Genomic DNA, 22,794 nt, shown 5'->3' with positions numbered 1-22,794 from the left:
TGCGGGTCGGTTCGGGGAGCCACCCCTTGCTCGCTCGCAAAACTCTCTCTCTTTCTCACGAAGGGGATGCAAGGCTTCGGGGCGGGGGGTTGGAAGGGGGGCATCGCTTCGACGATTCTCTGGGATCCACATCGGGCATGTTCGGGGCTTCTGCGCACTAGTGCCCCAGTAACACACCCCCGTGCACCAAATGGAAAAATCTCGAGCGTCACGAGAACGCGAACAAATATCCCCCCCTCGACATATCCCCGGTTATCTCGATTTTTCGATAAGCTTCTCGAACGATTTGCTTCTTCTCGATCCGTTCGAGAACGAAAACTCCATTAACTGTAATTACTCTAATTGAAGTAAAGTAAAAATATTCTTATATTTAAAGCCTCAGAGAGAGAGAGTGGCCGAGTTGGCTAAGACACTCGCCCCGGAAAGTCGAGAGGTCCTAGGTTCGAAGCCTGGCTGAGGTAATATTTTTCGCAACAAGTTCTTTATAGTTCTTCTAATTTAATTTAGGAGAGATTATTAGCGTTTCAGACTGATTGTGTTGAAAGACCGAAAAATTCATCGGCGCGCAATCATATCTGAAATAAATTGGTTTAATAAAAAATATGTGTTGTATTATTCGAAACATCTAACTTTGATCGTGTTGGCGTTCCTATCATATTTGATGTATTCTTATATTTATTTTAATCTTTTTATTATCTATCCTTTTATAAATATATAACTATATACATAGAAAGAATGATTTTGCCGAAGCATCTAAAAATTTAAACAAGTACAGATTTAAAAATAATTTTGTTGAACCATCATATTTATGCAGAAAATTTAAGCATAATAAGCAATGCTGCAAAAAAAATTATTTTCGGTTCTGTATTTAGCTAAATTCTTATAGATATTTCAGCAAAACTGTTCTTTTCGTGTAATATCAAAGTATCGATCAACGTTTTATCTCATTCTTACGGAATGATTCATACACGTTTCTTGTTTCTCGATTTTCTCCTAATTTTTAAGATGTTATCTAATCTTATTTTCTCAACGCATGTTTTTTTTCAATCATACTCTCTGAATTCCTTTATCTTACATTTTCGTTAATGAAGAATCGCAATGTTCGGGCAAAGTTTTACTCGAATCGATCGCATTCGCATTCAATGCTAATTCAAGAGATTGCGCGAGACTCGAAGCCAACACTAACAGGGAACTAGCGTTATTGTCGAGCCGCAAGGAACAGTCTACCGGGATTTCAAATAAATGTACGCTTGCGTGTATCCGGTTGAGTTGTTTTAACGTCTGGACGTCTTGTGACCGGCCTGTGACAGATGCGGAAATCATCAATTCTCCTTCTACTACACCGATAAATAAAAGGATTAAAATAAGATGTATCGCGACAGGTAAAACGAAAAGAGATAAAGGACTTACATAGAAATCTGCATCCGTAATTTCCACCGGATTTAGAAACGAGTTTGCGGATTTAGAAAGCAGTTTGCCCCTCACATTGTGAAATTTGTCCGAGGCAGAACAATTATTTTCAACATTAATTTATGCTACACTTTGTGAAGAGTTCGATTAGAATTAGGAATTATTTAAATATTTGAGAATCAAAAAAATTATTTAAATATTTTCATGAGAGAAACTTTAAATATCTTCAATTTTATTACAAATGTCAAGTGTTACAAACGAGCGTGCGTTGCCACATAAAATCATATCTACTAGAGATTTGGTATACTTTTAGCGTATAACGTCACCAATAAACCTGGATAGTTACCGTGTCTCTATTGGAAACTCTCTATTGGAAAATGATTAATAATACTCGAATGTGTAAACGAGAGATTGTACAGCTGAAAACTGTATTGTCAATAACGCAGTTTTATCGGCAAAACGTCGAACTCAGAATCTATATCGCTTGCTCGTATTACATTATGAACCTTTTATTCTTGTTTAAATAATTATTTAGGATACTTCCGCCCCCATTCTATTCACCAATTTGTGTGTCGCGGAAATTTTACAAATCGCTTTTGTGATTCTTTCAGCATACACAATTTGTGAACGTTTACTCATCCCAGTTTTTACGTACAACTCTATATATACACCAATACGTATAAACAATTTTATGAAGACTAATAGATACCGTTTAACGGAAGCCCCAGACAAAAATTAATCCCCACGATATAAAATCTAAACATAGCCGTTTGTGAATTTCGGAAAGATTAAATCCATCTCCCGTTTTGTCATTTGAAACAATTTCACGGGATGGGTTTCAAAAGGCAACGAATCCGAATGTGTGTGCGTGAATACCTGGTTATTATTACCGAAGTCTGCTGCTCCCTCGATATTGAACAATTTCGGGACCCCGGAAAGTCGACCCTCATATTATACTATCTGATTTCGAGATCGTAGGGGGTTGTTACCACGAATCGCTCTTAATAATTGAGTATACTATCTCGATCGTCCTATGGCAATCAATTTTATACCTCCTGTAACTTGTTAACTCGTTTGTCCGTTTGATTTTAAGTCTGGACAGAAATTAGGATGTGATGTTTAATTTCAGTACAGGTTTTATTGGTGAGAAAAAGTTCTACCAAAAAGTAAATTGACGTATTTTCATTTGTTATACGCATACATTTATTATATGCGTTACGTAATATAATAAATTTATCGAACTATATTATTATGAAATGATCATGTAACAATATTACGCACAATCTATTCACACAAATTAATAAGGAAGCAAAAAATATAGAGAGTTTCAGATCTCGATCGACCAATTCTTAAGACTGATTTTTTATACTATCGAATACTTTTAGTTTAGATTTTGTGATTAGAACAATCTCAATTTATGATAGGAAAATAGACATTTTTGGCGTCACTTCAGAGCACGTCACTAAAAGTGACCATGTAAGTCACATTGTTGACGTCTCACGATTTATTCAATCGAAGATTTACAAAACTAGAGACATGTTAATGAGAATTTAGATTTTCTCTATTAACTTGTAGCCGCTTTAAATTCGATATCTACGCAGAACGCAGGTCGCAAGTGAAACGTATTTCAAATTATAATGAGCCGCAGGCCACAATACGCAGGACATAGGACGCGAAAATCAAAGTTCACTCAACTTTCTGTGTCCTATACACTGAAAAAAAAGATTGGCTGCAAATTAGATGGCTGCAATGTCAATATAGGATTTCGATTAGCTAACGCAATAAAAAATTGGCTGCTGCAACCAATTAAAATAAAAATGCTACGTCATATTTTACCATCTAATTTGCTGCAGCAGCCAATCTTTTCTTTCAGTGTAGCCTATTATAATTAAAATACGAGTCAGTTTTTCTAGTCTTGCGACCTGCAACCCTCGTTCTGCTATATGAGAGCATACTTTAGATCGAAGTGATAGCGCGGTACATTGAAAGCACGCGCAACGTGACAGAGAGAGAACGGGGCGATGTTATTCTATTTCGCTAACAATCACTAAAGCTACGGCTCTCTTGTAAAGGTAGCCTAAACTCTCTTGCATACAATTAAATAGTTTCTTACTCACCGTATCGATGTCATCGTGGCGTTACTCGATTGCGCTCGAGAAAATCTCTTCTCGGACAGATTCGTCGCACCGATGGTCGTTCAGCGCGAGTTACAAGCGAAACGGCACAGAGGAAGAGCTAGATGTTTGTATACGAGGAGATTCTCTACGTAATCGGAAGGGAAGAAGCGATCCTCGTTGACTGCGCGCTGTTGGATCTTCGTCTTCGGGAACGCGATCGTTCGCCCCAGTCACAAACGGATGAATCAGGAGTGTATAAGGCACAAGGAAGGGACGGAGTTGATTCTTGTTCAACCTCAATCGAGGGAAATAAAGGAAAAGAGGGAGAAGAACTTTTCGAGAAGAATCCCGGACGGACTTGGATCTTGGTAAGGCAATCTCGTGGTTGGATCGATAATCGACTTGGAGGGAAAATAAACTCGTTGGGTACAATTTGTCGTTCGAATGCCGGATTGATTTAGTCTACAGTGAGAAACGGACACGAGAAACGGATACGACAAACGGGAGAGTAAAATCGCGTAAAAAAAGGGAGTCTCAAAGAGAGAGTTTATTGTCACGATCTGGACGGCGGTTTTAAGGCACGACAAAGTTCTGGAGCGCGACAGCCGATACTTTCCGGCGACGATCGCGAAGCCAGCGGAAGCGGGAACGGCGTGAAATCTGGTGTGCTTTTCGATCGGTTGTATGTTTCCTCCGTACGATCACGGACAGAGTGAGAAGACAATCGACAAACAAGGACAAATGTGAAAAAAGACAATCGCAAATAGAACCGTGAGAGTATTTTCCAAAAATTGCGAAAACACGAAACCGCACGTGCGTGTTCGAAGAAAAACTTGACAGTAGATAGCACAGTCGAAATAGTGCGGAAATAAGGGATTTTTTTTTTCGTAAAAATCGTAATAGGCGATGGCTCTATAAGGGAACTAAGAATTGATCACAGAAAACGGAAGTTTATTTTACCTGAGAGACCGACGAGGAACGTTAAACCGATTAATACTGCTTGCACGTCTGGAGGCCGGAACGATCGTGAGACACGTCTTTCACTGAGACGCGAAGTGGAACGGTCGCTCCCCGATTAGATTCTATCTTCGCGGAACTGGACAAACAGGAACGAAGGATAAATAAATGAATGGAATAAGAGCGGCACGTGAGAGAGAGGCAAGAGATCGATTAAAATCAAACGTTTTAAAGGAAGGCGGATTAAAGAGGAAGCTGGGAACGGGAAGCTCAAGTGCAGAAGTTCAGAGTCGTCGATTTCTAGTCGGTGAATGCAAAGGGCCGAAGGGATGGGAGAAGAGAGCGAGGGTAGAGAGCGAGGGCAAGGATGTTACCCCGACGGCTGTCGCCAAAGAAGTGATAGGTCTGCGGCCTTGCGCGCGGTACCCGAACCGAGGGCGACGTAGGGAACCGACGGGACACCCGGCTGAGGGGCGCAGACGCGAGGGTTTATCGGTGGACGAGGGCGGCGACGATTGGCGCCGACTGTCCGACGCTGCCCCGCTTTCTCGTACTCCGCCAATTCGCGAGGGGGTGAGTCGTCCGTTCGCAGGAGGCCCCCTACTATCTTCACCGCGCGGGGAGATGACGCGCGCGGGGGTGCAGCAGCGTTGGTGCCCGACCCCTTCGAAATTTGAGTGTCGTATCACGCTAGAGGACATTGCTGCAGGCCTTTTCTCGCCCCCTTCGTACGAATGCGAAAGAGCGAACGTGTTTGCGCCCTGACTTTGCGCCATCGCGCCAAGATCTCAGTGACGAATTTGGTAGTAAATTGCAGTGATCGGGATGACACCGGTCGAATTTAACTTAAGGATGATCACAAGGCTGCAGTTGCAATTAAACTAATGATGTCGCCGCAAAGATCCTAACTCGGTACCTTCGATCTTTTGCTGTCACGCAATTGAAGCGCGAACGTTTCAATTTACGCGCGTGCTCACTTATATAAATACCAAGTAATTAATTCGAGTATTAGTTACTTTACACGGCATTTACTATGCGAAAAAAGCGTATTTACTAAAGTATTAAAAAAAATTATTTTGATGGGACAAAGTTATTGTCAGATCTGTATCTGGCTAAATTTGTAGATATACACTGAAAAAAAGATTAGCTGCTGCAACAAATTAGATGGTAAAATATGGCATAGTATTTTTAATTGGCTGCAGCAGCCAATTTTTGGTTGCTTTAGCCTATCTGCAATGTCAGTATAGGATTTCGATAGACTAACACAACCAAAAATTGACTGCTGCAACCAATTAAAAATGCTATGCCATATTTTACCATCTAATTTACTGCAGCAGCCAATCTTTTTTTTTTTCAGTGTACTTCAGTAAAAACCGTCTTTTCTGTCTATTAATTATGCTTTTCACATTTTAGCGAATTTGATTTTTAGTTCCGTACACTCTAAATTTCTTGCAGTAAAATCTCACTCCAAGAGAATAAAAATATAATCACCCTTGAAAAAAAGTAAAAATATTTCACTTCTTGAAAAAAGTAACGATCTTCACTCTTTTTAGAGTGAAATCTCACTTTTTTGAGTGAAATTTTATTCCTTTGAAGTAAAAATTTACTCTAAAAAGAGTAAAAGTTGTCACTGTTTTTAAGAAGTGAAATATTTTCACTTTTTTCCAAGGGTGGTTGTATTTTCACTTTCTTGGAGTGAGATTTCACTGTAAAAAATTTAGAGTGTAGCGAATCTAAAGTTTAAACCGAAATTTAATTTCGCAAAGGAAGTTGGAAAATTTAAGAGTCTTTTTACGATAGTTAGGAAATTACTTTCTTAGGAATAAAAGCGAAAGTTCTAGTATCACTTTCATAAATACATTAGATACATTATACATGCTGCATTCTCCTCATTCTCAAATTTTTCTTCTCTTACGTTCATCTCTCATAAGAAAGCTCAACTTCAAAATCTCTATTGCAGAAAAATGAATAAAACAAAAATGTGGCACGCGAGTTATCTACCAAACACCTCTGTTTTGATGTTTTTCAGATATAACGACTAGTAAAAAAATTAAATAGGTTTACGTACATGCGCAGATCAAATTTATTTATACGTCACTGCGCACGGTTTAAAGATACCTATCGCTTAAATTACGAAAACGAATCATGCGCTAAAAAGTTTCTGGAGGGATATGGATGCCAATCCACGTACTTGAACCACGTGTTTGTCGTATTCAGAGTTAAAAAACCTTGCTACCCGACTGGTGAATGTTGTAGATATTTTTATATTGAGCGGACATATCGTGCAATTAAATTTTATTATTGATTCATCTGTATTTTTACTCGTACACGGAAAGAACAGAAAGTTTTATTGAAAGATCTAAAAATTTAGCTAAATACAGACCGGAAAATAATTTTGTTGGACTATCAAAATAAATATAAGAAACTCAAGCTAATTGCTAGAATGTCAAAACTTTTTGCAGCATTGTTCATCATGCTTAAGCATCCTACATAATTATTTTGATAATCTAACAAAATTATTTTCAAATCTGTATCTATAAATTATTAAATTTTAGATACTTCGTAAAACCGTTTTTTCCGCGTATATTTTTAGCATCACAAGATCGTCCGTGAGTTATCTTAAATTTTCGATACTTGATTGTATTTATTATTGCTAAATTCAATGCTGATCATCCGGTTTGCACAAGTACAAAAATGTATTCGACGAAATTTTTTTTTATGACCAATCTCATCATTTTAATTGGACCTTTACGATTCTTATAATTTTGCTTATACCTCATTTCATTCTGTATAAAGGTTCGCTTCAATTTCACATAATTATGTTTGATAATTTGTTTGATTATTTTATTATTAGCAAGATTTTTTTATGTGTTGAGAATGATCCAAAACGAGAATCAAAACGTTTATATTTTTGATAAAAAAAAATTTATGTATACATTCGACTTTTTTGTATTGCTTCTTATAAATATTTTATAATCATTCGATTTATATGTAATTTTTAGAAGCTAAATCTTATAGTTTTAAAGGATCGGGAAAAAACTCAATTTTTCCAATTTTTCCGCGGATTTTTTTAGTTTTTTTTCCCCAAAGGTAGAAATATTCACTTTGGAAAAATTCACGCATGTTCGTAAAACCTACTACGTTTGCTTCTCAGTTCTTTCCGTAAAGAAAATAATTATGTATATGATACACAGCGGGATAAGTTAACAGAAATTTTGAAATTGTATAAAAGATTGAGGTCGCATAATGTATTCAATAAAACATACAAAACATACATTATTGCACTATTAATGTAAGAATTAAAAATATAGAGTCCAAACATCATGTTTATATGATAATAATAGGTCTAGAAAATAATTTGGATTTAAACTGAATTCGTAACAAAATATTTGGGAAAAAAAAAAATAAATAAACTACAAAGAGACACTTCAGGAGTTTATTAGACCGGAGTGTGACAAACTAGAGTTAAAAATCTGTCTACTTAAGCTTTGCCATGTACTAAAGGAAGGTTAGATTAGGTTTTACTATAAAAATAGAAGGATAACTAAAAAATTTTAATAAAAATAATGCTACTTTCATAGATTGCATTAATTTTATAAAGGAATTTAGAAGTTACTACATATTATTATGTCTTTTATATAGCAAAAACAGCAATTTTAAAAAAGCGGCTTTTTTAAAACTATACTAAATCTATTCATATATTATTTTTATCGTGTCGCATAAAGTTTAATAGGAATTTCACGTTAATCACGTCTAATCAATGTTCCTTTGAATATCTTCTATATGATAATCAACAATGAAGGAAAGAGAGCTTCGATCACGCGCGGGGTCCGATAATTTTCTTACTTAGATGTGGGCTTAGGTCGCCGGCCGTACAAAGATTCGAAATAGACCCGCCCTTATCGGTCGCGGGACAGGGAGGGTGGAAACGAAGGGAGAAGCGAAGGGATGATAATGCGAGTCTGCAGGCGGGAGGTCTTCTGCGAAAGAGGATGGGGAGTGTCACTCAGGAGCACGACGTGTAAGGGAATGGTCACCGTCCCGGGGGGTGAATTGAGATGTACAGGCAATTTATGCAGCGAGCGGCACTCCCGCCTGGAAGCTGGCGGAGCGGCTGCTTGACCATAAACCGCTTGCAAAACATCGCCGAGCTTTCTTCTTAAGTGACAAAAGAAAAAAAAGGAAATGAAAAATCGAACACGGACAACCAAATTTTCCCGCACGCGACCAATGCAATATTATCGTCGTCAGCGCTGCGGTAGCTCACTCTGCTGTCAATTTTATGACTTGATTAAGATGTTCATTACATTGATCTCAATTACGACTCATATACGCGTATATGATACATGAGAAACGCGATTATATAAAAAGATATGAAAGTGCATAATACATAGTATTATTCGACGAATTGAACTGGATAAAATTTTGTAACGCAGTCTCGCGATATATAATTACTAAAGAGTTTTTAAATAATATAAAATACGGCCTTGCCAATAAGTATAAAGCACTCTCAATTTATTGTATTTTCTTGGGCAATAAAAGGCAGCACTAAAAGCCAAGGAAATAACAAAATATTACAATTGTTATCGAAATAAATATTATTTTTCAATAAAACTGTTTTTAAATTTATTTTTTATTAAATATAAAAGGTTTGCGTCAATATTTGTAGAGCTCCTTTATACAATACTTATGGTTGTAATACCAAGTCATTTTTTAATCATTTTTCAGTATCGTACATATAAATACTCTGCTATGAGTATGTTATCACGTTAGTTCGACTCGTTGTTAGATACTAAAATAGTTGTTATGCTACAGATAAGTATATAATAAATAAATGTATAAGTATATACATATAATTCAGTACCGAAAAAGTTATCAAAAATAAAAGCAGGTTCTATTCACACAAAAATGAAAAATTTTGTTGAAGTACATCAAAATATAGCTAGATACGAATCTGAAAATAATTATTGGACATTCAAATTGGTTGCTAAAATGTCAAAACTTTTTCTTACTATGCTTGAATATCCTACATAATTATTTTGATGGTCTAACAAAATTATTTTCAAATCTATATCTGTCGAAATTTTTAGATACTTCAACAAAATCATTCTTTTTGTACAGCTGTAACAGGAAAAACAATTCATATCACGATAGATTGAAAAATAGAAAGCAGGCCGCCTCTTATCTTGAAACAGAGATATTGACGCGCCTGCACGATAAAATTATTAATAAAAATTTATTTGCTCTGAAAAAAACATTGTATCAGCAACTAGAAATTTGAGGATAAATAGCATCTCAACTATGTACCTATTATCAAGTTGTAATAAGAACAATAAATAAAATTATTATAAGAAAATATAATAATATTAACTACAAATGATCATTTACTACAAATGATTAATATTACTATATTTTTTAGTTCATTTAATTAATTTATTATTCTTATAAAAACTTAATAATATGTATAGTTGTAGCGCTATTTATTCTAAAATTTTCATATATATATATATAATTCCAGAAATTTTAAGGGGTTACTGAATTTTTGTATATTATAGATTTAAAAACTGTACTGTTGACATGCATCTCTCGTTTACTTTCATTTTCATTTTTCGAACTCAATGCATTGAAGGAACCATTTCATTAATGGAAATATCAGAAAATCTCAGAATGTTGCGCTTTTTATTATCTATATGTTGAATGACTTTCTTCTTACAATTTGGAGAAATTAAACTCTGCTGCTTCCTCTAATGGCAGTGCCGTGTATACTGCTTGCAGGTAAGCGATTTTAGTGAAGAAATTTTGAATGTTTTTTAAAATGATATCAACAATGATTAATTAATTATTATGCCATTATATTTCATTTCAAAAAAATATTTATCTAAACTAGGAAGATATAATTGCATTATATCTTTATATGTACATATATACACACACACATATATATACATATACAGAGTGTTTCACGAGGAAGGGTCAATATCTTGGGATAGTATCAATCATTTTAAGCAAAAATATTCATATAACATGTGTCCTATTTTGAATGGTTTCCGAGATAGGGCGACCAAGATCTTGGCCACCAAGATCTCCAGACCTTACCTCGTTGGATTTTTGTTTATGGGATGAAGTTGGGGTGAGGTTTATTGGATGAAGAGTGAAGTGTACAAAAGAAAAATAAATACACGAGACGAATTGCTCGCTCAGATAAGGGATGCTACTGCTCCTATAAAAAAACGTCGCAATGTGCTCAGGCAAGCACATGTTCTCGCAAGAATTGAAAAATGCATTGATATTAATGGTGAAATTTTTGAAAATTTATTATGAACTTTAAAAATGTACCAGTTGAACGATAAATTATTAAAAAAAGTATGCAGTGTTTCTTTTTTACCAACAATTTTGCGCAGCATGTACAGAGGCAATTGCATGCCAAATTCGCTCTATCTCGGAAACCGTTCGAAATAGGACACATGTTCATATGAACATTTTTGCTTAAAATGATACTATCACCTCCCAAGATATTGACTCTTCCTCGTGATACACTCTGTATATAAAGTCTAGTCCCTGTATTCACACCTCACTTTTATCGATAAATAAATGCGCATTTATTTAAATGTGCGAGTACAGATTACGCAACTATGTAATGTAGTTGAATCGCTATTTCTCTGTCAATTAATTCTTCAAACTTTTTAGAGTAAAATCTAATTCTAAAGAGTGACAATTGAGTCAGTGTTGAAAAAGAGTGGCCCAATTGTCAATTTTTAATAGTGAGATTTCACTCTTTAGAATTAGATTTTATACTTTAAAAATTTTAGAGAGAACAGTTTACAAATATTGTTGCTGTGACTATATTTTTATAGTATTCGGTACTATTTTAGTTTTTATTACTTTGTAAAACTAATTGCAGATACTTGAATTTCAAAGTTATCAATTTGTATATGATTGCCAGAACTATTTCGTTTTCTCTGTGCTAAGCCGGCGGCAGAATGTCCTGCACGTGTAATAACGTGTCTCCTTGCTTCGCAATTGCGATCGGCGGAAATGACGGAAAGCATGCAAGCTTCTACACGGTCGAAGGGATAGAAAACAGAGACTGGAACGAATTCTCGTCCAGGATGAATTAAGGATCTACCCCTAAGTATGTCTCTGCTTTTCTTTTTGTCTGCCATTTCGCGCCCCATTCTGTCCCTCCTCTTTCCTTCTTTCTTTCTACGGCCATCAGCCCTTATCGCGGTAGCGTCAATCACTCTCTCCATACACGGTGAAACTTATCGTTCGATTAATCGGCCTGACAATGCGCCTGTCGATTCGAGTTACCCCCGGATTCGCGCGCGTGCGGTCAGTCCCCGAAAATGCAGCGCTCGTCCGACAACGATTTACGGCCGGAAAAGTTTTATAGTTCCCAATTATACGAAGGATCCTCTCACGTGAAATTGTTAGTGAGTGAAAGCGTAAACTATTAGAGCTTTATATTGCTTAAAATACGGAATGTTAGAAGAAATCTCTGTTGCCGAATAGCATATGTATTTCATAATTACTGATCGACAAAAAAATTTTGATCAAATAACGCTAATCAGAATAGGTGCTTTTTATAGTTTTTGACCCGCTGCAGAATACAAATCCGTAAATAAAAATGTTCTATCACGTTACATTTTTTAGAAAAATGGCGTTCAAATCTTCCAGAAACACTGTTTTTTACGTCTTTGAAAATTACCCGATATGCGATAGAGACTTTGAAAAAGGCTCAAATTAAAGCTTGAACATTGTACTTTAAAATAAAAATATTGAATCTTTCACCATAAGCATTATGGAACTTCTATCGCACTTTGTTTTAGGAAAAAACGTAGATGTCATATAATTGCATTTAGACTCACAGCAAATCATTGCACATAAAAAGGGAGCTTTTCATTTAATGACACAAATCGACACAAGTGTCGTTCTATCTTTGTTACTCACTGAATGTCAAGAAAGATAGAATAATGCTTGTGTTGTCTTGTACCACCAAATGGAAAGCACTCAAAAAATCGTCAATGTGAGGGGCAAGTGGTGGGGATGCACACACAATGAGAAAGCACGTCTGTAAGCGTTTCGAATGCTCGTAAGATTTAAATTAAATCTTATGATGTTAAATTCACACCCATATTTTTTACAATGTTTTAATCGAAGGAAGAATTATTTAGTTTAAATAAACGAAACAAATATATCGTACTCAGATAATATTCATTATTTCATTCGCTTGCATTATCTCGTAGATATATACAATACTGTATCGTTTATAAAAATTCTCAGTGGATCTCTCTGAAAGTTTACGATTTATCACGTACATCCCTTTTTTGTATAATAAAATGGAGAATGAAACACTATCTGAAAATGCATCTATGAAAATGGTTACGCTATTCGTATATGGAGAAAAGTATAAAATGGCTGCAATAGTAAAAGTTACGATCAAACGTGGCAACGAATGTCATATGTTCAACTTGTCATATAAATCTACACGCAAGTAGAACAAGTGTTGTCGGACTCGGTGTTTGTTTGCAGTTTCGATGTGTAGGCAGCTGTAAGTTCGGCGCCAAAATGTCTGGACCATAACGTTTCCATTGTATGGGCTATCGACATCCGTACTATCCCAAATGTACACTGAGAGAAAAGTGTTTGATAATTTGTGACTATAATTGCATAGTATAGTTACGATTAGAAGCAATTTATAACTTATTACTGCTATATGATGTTAGTAATAATAATAATTATATTTATAATTCTAAAAAAGAATACAGTCGGCTACAAAAATGGTTATAAACTATAACTAGTTAAATTATAATAATTATTTTTTTGCTCAGCGTATATATCACATACAAAATTTAAATATTTCAAATCCCGTGAACAAAAAACTCCTCAATGTGCTTAATCATGTAATAAAATTTTCATCTAGACGAATCGTCGCGATATTCCGAAATTTAGACGAGGTCTTTTTGAATTTCATTTGACATTTGTATTCGGGAAAGTATTGCGTAAGCGGAAATCTTCAAACTTCCGCTAGAAAGTTAAGAAAACAGGGAGAAAAGCAATTTCATCAAGGTCTGCAAAAGATTTTAATTTTGGATGGTAGTAAGATGAGAAGGACCGTTCGTATCTCGCTTTAAACCTCCTATCGTGCTTAGGGTATTACGTTGTGGAATTATCGAAGACGATCCGAACGAGACGGGTTCAGTAATAAACGACGGTTGATCCCTCCGAGCGTAGCTACAAACACAACAACCGTCGCTTCGAGTTTGGACCGGTGGACAGATGTGCAGATTGCATGAACCGCAGAATGGAGATTAAAGATAATGTGGGAAGATACGAGCGAATTGGTCAACGGAGACTATCGACCTTTTAACGCCATTTGCGACGGACCATTTACCCATATTCATATTAACGAGCGACTGCAACAACGTTCCCCACAACGTTATATGAAAAAGTATCTTCTCATCTTCCCTTAGCTCTGAAAACACTCGGGATTTCGCTGAGCCACAAAGGAAAACGAAATTGGAAAGAACGGTTTTGCTGAAGTATCTGAAAATTCAGCTAGATACAGAAAATAATTATATTGGACATTCAATTAGCTATTTGCTAGAATGTCAAAACTATTTAGAGCATCCCACATAACTACATTTTAGTGTAAGGATACGGAACGGACCAGATGTGACCGAATTAAAGTATCGTCGATGCCAGAATAAAACTGAGTCTTTATTTTATTATGATTACACAATTCGCGTCCGTATGTGTCGGGAAACGGTAATGGCTACGTTTACACCGTGCATTTAGGCCGCGACCTATACAATAGATGTCTTTGTTTATCCTGTATATTAAACAAAGATATCTATCGTATAGGTCGCGGACTAAGCGCACGGTATAAACGTAGCCAATCTCCTTGTTGCAAGCAATCCCGTGACCTGTCTTCGAAGAATCTGTTTATTTCCAGATTGTTCGAGACGATTTCGTTAGCCTCGATTTGAAATCGACGCGATTTCCTTTTCTTTCATTTGCCTATACTGTGTATGCCATTCGCATTAAAAAAAACGAAAGATTACTTACAGCGTGACCCTCGGCTGAATCGAGGATCCGGCCTAGTTAAAATATGTTGTAATGCACCATATTTGCTACATTTATAATTATATATCTTTTTCTATAATTCCGCGATCGTTAAACTTCGCTTTCGCTCGTTCGCTCGCTGACTCACGTGTTTACCTTTTTTTCCTACTTTGAACAGCTGAGCAGCCTTCAGATTAAATATGTATGTGATACTTGTCTCGCGAATTTCGAATTCAATCCTTCCCCGAATTATAATTGTCGCTTTTATAGCATTGCAGCTGAGGCAGTGGCGACGCATTCGCCACAACATATTTTGATAATCCAACATTCTCCTCAGATCCTAATTTTTATATAAAGTATGCTCAAGGAGTAAAATCATTCTTTCTGTGTAAGAAATAATAGGCGCTTTCCAGTGATACAAATCGGCACAAACATTTTATCTTTCTTGACTTTCAAAGAGTAACAAAGATAGAAGGACACTTGTGTCGATTGTGTAGACTTGTGTCACCAAATGGAAAGCACCCTAAATATATATTGAGTTAATATTAAATGACTTTGATGGAATTTTATGGTAAAGCTTCGATTAAACCGAAACGTGCATTCGCACGTATTAGCGTGTATTCACACGTCCTCAAATTGCTTACGCCTATATGGAGAGAAATGCATCTTCGCCCTTTTCATCCCTTCATTTCTCCCTCCGATCTCGAAATGCCTATTCAAATTTTACGGGTCATATTTGTCGCAATTAAGTGTTATGTTTTCGGGCTTATGGCCCAGAAATATTCCATATTGAGCACGAGAGACGAGCCTCCCCGTCCTGGTATCAAGACAAATTTCAGGGGCCTGTGAGGAGGGAAAAGGAAGAGGGACCGAGGGTTGCACGAATGAAATGGAGGGAGAAGAAGAGTGAGTGAGTTTATGGCACTTGCGGGGGTATAACGGGCACTTTCACGATTCGTCTGACTCACATCGAAGAAGCGAGAAGAAGAGGGATGCGCAGGATGGAGCTTCACTTTTACGAGGTTCTTCGAACGAGAAAGTGAGCCGTGAATACGATTTGCGAGCCGGAAGCGGCCTCTTCGCTACTTACCGCTGCCTCAAAGTTGTTCCTTACGCCGTTGCTGCTCTTGCTCTCTCCAGGTCTCCTCTCGTGTGTGCGCAATCCAAAAATCCGCGTTCGCTCGTTCTCGTTACTCAATCACGCGTATCTGGAAATTATTGAAGGTAACGAAATTAAGTTTCTGTACAGTATATCGAACGGATATCTTAATTCCTAGGCGATAATAAATTCATGTGGTACAGTAGATCAAATTTTGTCTTATTTATTAACCTTTAAAGAACTGGAAACCGCTATATCGGCTTTTGATGATTTAAGTAAATTTTATTGGATTTTTATTCTTTATATATCGAAACTTCGTGTCTATAATAAAAGAGAAGAGGGACTGGGCGGGGCAGAGAAAATTAGCCTTGAGCATCTAGTCGCTACAGACGATTTTCAGCAGTCGCACTGTACACAATAGACACAAACTTTCTATGCTGTTTCATGTTTGTGTGTTTGGTGTAAATAATATTATTATATCACGAAAGCATGATTCACTAGTAATATAACACACCAAAATTTTTCACACATAAGTAAACGAATGCGACGTACCTCTTACAATTAGTATTGTGCCGTGCTTTGAACAATATTACATTTTTAACTTTTCCTTCTTATTCCCGAAAAAGATAAGTTTTTATTTGTTTCACTTATTTTGTATTCATGCGTACTCTTACATTTATTACGAAGTAAATTAATGTAACTTCATATGGCTTTTTATTACTTCACTACATTCCAAATTTCGGTATAATAATACTTTTATAATTGTTTTTTTTATAAATCTTTTTACTGCAAATACTATTTAATTTAGTTATAATATAGTTATTTTGAAAACATATAACAATATAAAGCTCCAATATGGAAAAAAATTTTTTTTACTATTCTGTGGACTGGAAGCTGATATGTTCTGAAACAGCGTTATCTTTTAAGTAAATCGATGCAATTACATAGTCAACAAAGTCCTGAATCTAAAACTGTAAAAGTCGTCCAAAAACTTGCCGGTCTTCAACAGTTAAAAAAATATCTTATTTATGAAAAAAATATATCAATTAAAACGTTGAATATTTATTTTAAATAATATAAGAAAGGATTATGTCCAGTTTGGGCCCCGGCTGAAAACTTTTATTATTTGATAAATAATTTGCAGTTTTATTTAACTTTTCTTTTACAATTAGATGTCCGCAATTCCTTCATTCTCGCCTAGTAATACATTATATACGTATATAATTATAATATATTAATCATATTAAAATTGTAATATATTAATATTACGCTCAATATTGTATTTATAATTTTCTTTTATTTGAACAATTTAACATGTATACGACACATACGCATAAAAATTACGAAAACCAAATATAGAACCAAATATAGAATCAAAGTTACAATGCAGTTCTTTATCAATTAATCATCTACATTCTATTCTTTGCTTTTGAGTCTTCATAAAAACTTATTCTAGCAAAGTTCGCGCAAAAACAAAGCCTCAGTAATCCTATCCACGCGACACTACCAATATAGAACGTGCCCGGCACGTGTCATCGCGAAGCAAGAGAAGAAGAGAGATAAAAGTTCCGGAAACGGTTGCACGGCAGAAGAATTTTCAATTCTTTCTCTTCGAAAGACGACGACAGACGACAGTGAAGAGGGAGGATGGCGCCTCGAAGATTTTCGCAAATTTCGAGCGCGTCGTTGGCGAAAAGATAAAGAAAGATGGTTGCTGTTAGCAAAGACGGAGGAGGAAGCAAGAGATGTTGATAGAGAAGCGAATGTGGAAAAGCAGAGAGACAGAGCGATACAGAGGTAGAGAAAGAAGAGGAGAAAAGGGGGAGAAAGAGAGAGAGAGAAAGAGGGAGAGACAGAGCAAGAGAGAGACAGAAAGTCAGTAAGGGGATGAGTGCTGGCGGCGTTATGGCGGGCGCCGAGGGTGGCGCCGCGACGCTTTGGCGCCTTCGACGCCGAGACGCTCCACTGATGCTGGCTGCATGTACCCACGCACACATCCATGTGCACCCTCTCGTTCCGACTTCTCCTCCCCCTCCCCACCCTCTCCTCTTCATCTCACCCTTTCTACAACGTTACTCTCCCCCGACCTGTACACATAGTACACGTACGCGTGCAATGAGAGTTCGAGATTCTACTTCACACATGCAGACAGGCCACTCCGGTCTCTCGTCATCGGCGTAGCGCTACCCCTAACCGCCGTGCGTATATGGACATTCTATTACGAAAGGGGGCAAATAGGTAGAATGGGGAGGTAAAGCGCGGGAGAGACGTTTAGGTGTGCATCAGAAACGGAACTGGAATCCGTTCTTGACTCTTCGGGGGGGTGCAGAAAGGCGAGGTCACTCGTCTCTGGCGACGATTCCGAGGGTGTGGCATGCGTCAAGTGGGCCCGAGTCGTCTATCCTGGGCCGTACTCGTCAATGAAATATATATACGTCCCGCGCGAGCAAAGCGGACAAGATGGATCGTTGTTGACATCTTAAGCGCTTTGAACAACGCTTTCAGTCGTTGCGTCTTTAATTAAAAGGTCCCGTATGAAGATAAATCGACGTGCGATCTTTTACACTTGTTTAGAAATCCTCTGGTGACACCGACAAAAAAATCGCATTCTTTTTAAAGAGAGATGGCGCATTAAGAGAAATAAAGCGTATAAGATACTTCTTAATTGATTCACTGATTGATTAATGATAAATTTTCTTAATGAACAAATTGCTTCGACGCTCATCTGTTAAATTAATTCCATGCATCACGGCATATTGCCGTTTAATTTTGACAACGTGACATTCGTTAAAATGTATGCTTTTTTTTTTACATTAAAAAGCATCCCTCAAAATCTACACTGATAGAAAAGTTTTTGGTATCGTGCCTGACAAAATTGCATGACAAAATATTGTGAGAGATTAGGAGCTCCATTTTTATTTACTGCTACAATATGTAGTACATAATAATAATTATATTTATAGTTCTATATCTATTTATCCTTATTCCTGAAAATGACTATAAAATTATATAATTACATATATAACTAAAAATAAAATTCCTACAAAGGAAAAAAAATTTGCAGATTTTAAATAAATATTTACTCCAATAGTACTAACGAAATATTTATTTATAGTAAATAAATATTTATTCAAAATAAAACAGTTATATTTAAATCGAATAAATATATGTTTACATTTAGTAAATATCATAATTATATTACATGCAATTACAGTCACAAATACCAAAAACTTTTTTTCAGTGTTACGCCGTGTTTCTATAATCCCGATGTATGAATGATCCGAGCGCGGGATGATTCGCGACTGAATGATTCGTTTCCCTTCTGCGCTTCGTGCTTGTAATGCGACAAAACTGCGAAACAGCCAACGACCTGTCAATAACCATAACATAGCATCCTCCAGCCAACCGCGTACAGGCAGTACCCTATAATTTCGCAGCGGCACGGCGGAACCGCCGCGGCGATAATGTCGCTCGATTGCGGCCGCATACCCGGGATTAGGCGGCGTTGATTGCATTTACGAGCGTGGAGGCGGACACACCGAGACCGACGCGACGACTGCTGCTAATTAATCAAGCCGCATCGAACGCATTTTCTTTGCTGCTGCAGATTATCAAATTCGAGGCGTGGACACGCGGTCTGTTCTTGCTGCATCGACACTCCGGAATTCTTGCAGGGGCATCTGCGTACAATAAAGCGAGAACGAGAGCGAGAATGAGAGAATGAGAGAATGAGAAAAAGAAGAAAAAGAGAAAGAGAGATGGTTACTTGAAATTAACTATTGCGTCAATTACCATGTACACATAGAGAACGATATGCAAACGAGTGGGCGTTTGTTATGTAGTCGTTGTCTTAAATTATAACACGCATTACAAACACACGACTACGTCGACGATGATGACCATGAAAACGATGGCGAAGGAACGGATATCGCATTACGACGAGATAACAAGGACAGAAAGCAGAAATTGAGTTGCGGCTTGTTACGAATTTATTGTATCGCTCCTAATCTCGTCCGCCGGGAACTTCTTGCCTCAAATGTACTTTCTTAGTTAAGCGCGTCTCGCTGCTAATCCATTAACCCCATCGCGATACAACGCAAACCGCGATAGCTATGGCAAAATTCAACGTCTATCGAATTTTATGAATTTTACAAAGCTGTGGAACGCGTTGCAAATGTCTCTCTCGAATTGAGATCATCACTGATTATCCGGCAGCATACTTAACACTGGGTAATCAGTGAAATTCACCTAAAAAAAAGTAGGTAAACTCAACACACTGAAGATAGCTCGAAATGAAGCCGAAACGTTTGTATCATTATTCATATTTTATTAATTAAATATTTGTAAATTAGAAATTCAATAACTGTCTTCACTAATTATCACGCTAAAACTCTCATTAGTCCGAGTTTTTTTTTTATCTTATTTTGATATTGTCGAGAGTTATTCTTTGTTTTTATTTTTAATTAAAAAAGAAAGAAAGTTTGAGCATCATATAATTAAAATACCGATATTGCACGTCACTTCCAATACTTCCAATCTTCTAGTACCATATATACATTGAATTTATATATACACTAAAACAAGGTTAACTAGATTAGGGATTTCACGTTTCATTTATTGATTACCAGTGGCATACTTAGGACTGATGTCAGTGATTATCCTCTATCTAAATTAGGCCTATCCAATTTGAGCTCCGGAGCCAAAGCCATCTACATAAAAAAAATTCAATGTAAGATTTTAGGAAACATAAAGTGTTGATAAGCGTCACTTAGATGCGTGTCAATGTACTTGACCCGAAATCTTATCCATATTGAATTTATGTTGACTTCGCGTTTTGGCTCCGGAGCTCAAATTGGACAGATCTAAATTATCCCATCCTAAATCTGATTCAAATTTAAAGAGAACGTTATCATTTTGGCGCAATATTTTTCATGTTGTAACCAGATTAATGCGACTGTTTCAGCTAAAATAAATATTCATTTAAGTAATGAAGTACGATACTGCATATTTATCAAGATATCTCGTTATAAGGAACGAAATATGCAATATTATTTCATCAATAAATTCGCGCAAACGTAACTCTTCGAACAAACCGCAAAAAGTGCAGAAAATAAAGAGTATATTAAATTTCTTTTTTTAAATATAAGATTAAGAAGAGAAGTATGTCCTTCAGAGTGTGCTAGCTCGTTAGCTAACAAACGATTTAACGCGATATACCGTCGCGAATAATGCGTAATAAAATATCTCGATGTCGTAAAAATGGCACAAGAGACAACTAATAAAGCGCGCATTGTGTTAGTCATAACGTATAATCCTGTAATGGGGTTGTTGCACACGTAGGTTATGCGAGGATCATAACGGTCGTAAACCCAATGAATCGTCCTGTACCCGCCTCGCGCATCGATTCGTGAAAGATCCTCGTTTGTTCTAATGACTTGACGTTCGCGATGAAAGGTTTGTCGCGTAAAAAGCGACCTGAATTACAATACAACAAAAAGTCTCGTAGAAGAATCTATTAAATGGCAGCACGCCCTTTTCCCAAACAGTACTCGCGCGATTTTTACCTTCCAAATTATGAACGACAGCTTTTCTTTAAAATTCGCAAAATTAATTTGACTCGATGCTTAACTCTAGAAATATCGAGCGGTCATTATCTATTGACCGTTTCTTTTTCAGATTAATATTCAAATGTATAAACTTACTCTAATAAAATATTTGCTTCTTCACTTTCTTTACTTTCATAGTAATTTATATATTCACACTCGATCTTTTTTTAGTAAGTATAAGAGTTTAGCTTTGACCGTTACGGTCATTACTTCTATTTCTTATTATTGAATTTTCAAACGTACGATCCAGTAAAATTTTTATTGTTTATAAGATGAATTAATACTTGATGAAAAGGACAGTTTTGCTAAAGTATTTAGAAATATAACTAGATACAAATCTGAAAATAATATTGTTGGGTCGTCAAAATAATTATGTATAAGATTTTTAATTGATTGCTAAAATACCAAAACTTTTTGTAACCTTGCTCATCATGGAGATTCCTCCATAATTATTTTGATAGTGCAATAAAATTATGTTCAGACCAGTATCCAGCTAAATTTTTAGATACTCTGTGCACCGTTCTTTCATGTAGTGTTCTCTCTAAACAAATTAATTACAAAACGACCAAATAAACGAGCATACAATGTTGTTTATTAATTATTATTTAATATTAAGGTAATATACCGAATAATCTAATGTCTAGACGTTTCGATTTACAGAGTCTTTCTCTTCTTCAATATATAAATTTAAAAGAGTCTATTCTACTATACATAATTACTGTATGTCGGAAAATAGACGAAATCCATATCAGCTTTTCTAATGTGATTTTTAAAGCTGACATGGATTTCGTCTGTTTTCCGACATATAACAGTAATTATAGTAGAATAGGCTCTTTGAAATTTATATATTGAAGAAGACTCTGTGAGTCGAAACGTCTAGACGTTAGATATTCGGTATATTACCCTAATATTAAATAATAATTAATAAACAACATTGTATGCTCGTTTATTTGGTCGTTTTATAATTAATATGTTTTGTTGTGCAAACATCGAGCGATATTTATATTCTTTATTCTCTCTAAATTTCTTAAATAGTAAATTTCTTAAAAAGTAAAATCTCATTTCAAAACAGTTAAAATACTCAATATGCTGCCACTATTGAAAAAAAGTGAAAATATTTACACACTATTGAATAAAAGTGGCAGATTTTCACTCTTTTTTGGAGTAAGATTTCACACCAAGAAATTTAGAGTGTTGAATATGGTTTTAAAAAAAACCTAAACGCACTTTAAACAACAGACGAATTCGAGCCCGAGTTTAAATTCGAGCTTTCGTTCGAATAATATACAGATATATCGTACTAAAGTATCTCAAAGTATCGAATTATTCTCGACATTCTCCGTCTCATCTAGGATATCATCTGGAAACACGTTGACACGCGTAAAAGGACGGAATATGGCTACGTCGGCATACATGGGTGAACGCTACAATATATCCTTTCCCCCGATGATCTTCGTCCGCGCGCCGACCGGTCGCGGTAAAATCTCCTAATAAGTTCGGTAAATATCGGAATCACTGTTATTTTTATGCTTCGCGCGTG

General features: G+C 36.2%; 1 protein-coding gene across 4 annotated transcripts in view; it reads right to left on the bottom strand.

Moving 5' to 3' along the window:
• Positions 1-22,794, bottom strand: part of rhea (Talin_middle and talin-RS domain-containing protein rhea) — a 59,983-nt gene that overhangs the window by 29,427 nt on the left and 7,762 nt on the right. For 3 of the 4 annotated variants that reach the window (XM_018458986.1, XM_018458985.1, XM_018458989.1), the window contains one exon: positions 15,640-15,757. The gene's annotated coding sequence lies outside the window, so the exon portion shown is untranslated. Of the gene's footprint in view, positions 1-3,527; positions 3,623-15,639; positions 15,758-22,794 lie in introns of those variants that run through there. The other variant, XM_018458987.1, reaches the window with a different exon arrangement.

Source organism: Mycetomoellerius zeteki, unplaced genomic scaffold, assembly GCF_001594055.1.
Source record: "Mycetomoellerius zeteki isolate Tzet28-1 unplaced genomic scaffold, Tzet1.0 scaffold79, whole genome shotgun sequence".
NCBI lineage: Eukaryota > Metazoa > Arthropoda > Insecta > Hymenoptera > Formicidae > Mycetomoellerius > Mycetomoellerius zeteki.
The sequence above is the reverse complement of the archived record's forward strand: the minus strand, read 5'-3'. Positions and strand labels throughout refer to the sequence as shown.